The sequence below is a fragment of the Orycteropus afer genome, unplaced genomic scaffold (genome assembly GCF_000298275.1).
Source record: "Orycteropus afer afer isolate SDZICR_OR568_19922 unplaced genomic scaffold, OryAfe1.0 scaffold00838, whole genome shotgun sequence".
In the NCBI taxonomy this organism is placed as follows: domain Eukaryota; kingdom Metazoa; phylum Chordata; class Mammalia; order Tubulidentata; family Orycteropodidae; genus Orycteropus; species Orycteropus afer.
Genome location: NW_006922425.1, coordinates 552,451 through 553,715, shown reverse-complemented (window position 1 = coordinate 553,715; position 1,265 = coordinate 552,451).

Here is a 1,265-nt window from a genome sequence, read left to right as displayed (position 1 = left end):
CCAACCTTCCTTCTGAGGAGTGGCTGGTGGGTTTGAACTGCCAGCCTTCTGGTTAGCAGTCAAGTGCCTTAGGCACTACGCTACCAGAGCTCCCTATAGAAGATTCAAGGTGAGAAGTAAATGCAAAGGCTGAGATATTGATTCTAAGTCAGTTTAGATAAAGCCATTGGTTTGCAGTACACATTTTCTTCCTCAAAATCTGATGTGGATTGGCAGGACAACTCCTCTACTTGCTTACTTGGGGAGCTAGATTTCCACCATCTTATGATATGATCATGTGTTTTGTCAAATCTCTGTTTCAGGTTAAGCAAGAGCCAGAGTGTTACATAAAGGCTTTTTATAGCCAGAACTGGAAATAGCATGCCACTTCTGTCTCCATTCCTTTGGTTAAATCTCAGTCAAATGATCCTAATTCATCTGCAAGGGAAGCTTGGAACTGTCTTTCTATGTGACTCACTCACTAACTCACTACCATCGAGTCAGATCTGACTCATAGAAACCCTTCCTTGGGTTTCCAAGGCAGTATCACTATGGAAGCAGATTGCCCCATTTATTCCTTCCAAGGAGTGGCTAGTGGGTTTTACTGCCAGCCTTCTGGTTAGCAGTCAAATGCCTTAGGCACTACACCACCAGAGATCCTTGGTATGGTGAACACATAGCACTGTGTCTGCCACATTTTTTTTTTTTAAACAAGGCTGGCAGAACAGAGAGACACATACAATTTCCACTCCCCATTTCTTTTCTTAATAGTAGAGACTTATATTACTTTCTTTCCACAGTTTCTACACTTTGCATAATATTACAAAGAGTTTTGACGCAACCAAGATTATCTCAGAAAAAGTATTTATAAAGTAGATCCAAAAGGAGCAAAGGAGTCCATGTACAATATGTATTTATTTGTAGACAAAACGAAATTTTTGGCATTTTTCGTATTTTCGATGTACTTTCAGCTCTTCCTCGGTAATTTCTTCAACAACCTGCTTGTTTATAACACCAGAATGCAGTGTGTGGCTGCTGTACAACAACAGGTATAATATCTGTGGTCTTTATGTACACAACATCTAGCTAATCTGCAGCCTATATCGATGGTAGGAGTGCTGCTGCTGAGGACTGGTGGAGCTGACTGGCTGGTCATGCGGATTGGCCTCTATCCCAAGTGAAACTGGCAACCTGAGCTTTGATATTTCTCTCTGTTGTTGTTGTTGTTTGGTGCCGTGGAGTCGTTTCCGAGTCATAGCGACCCCATGCACAGCAGAACGAAACAC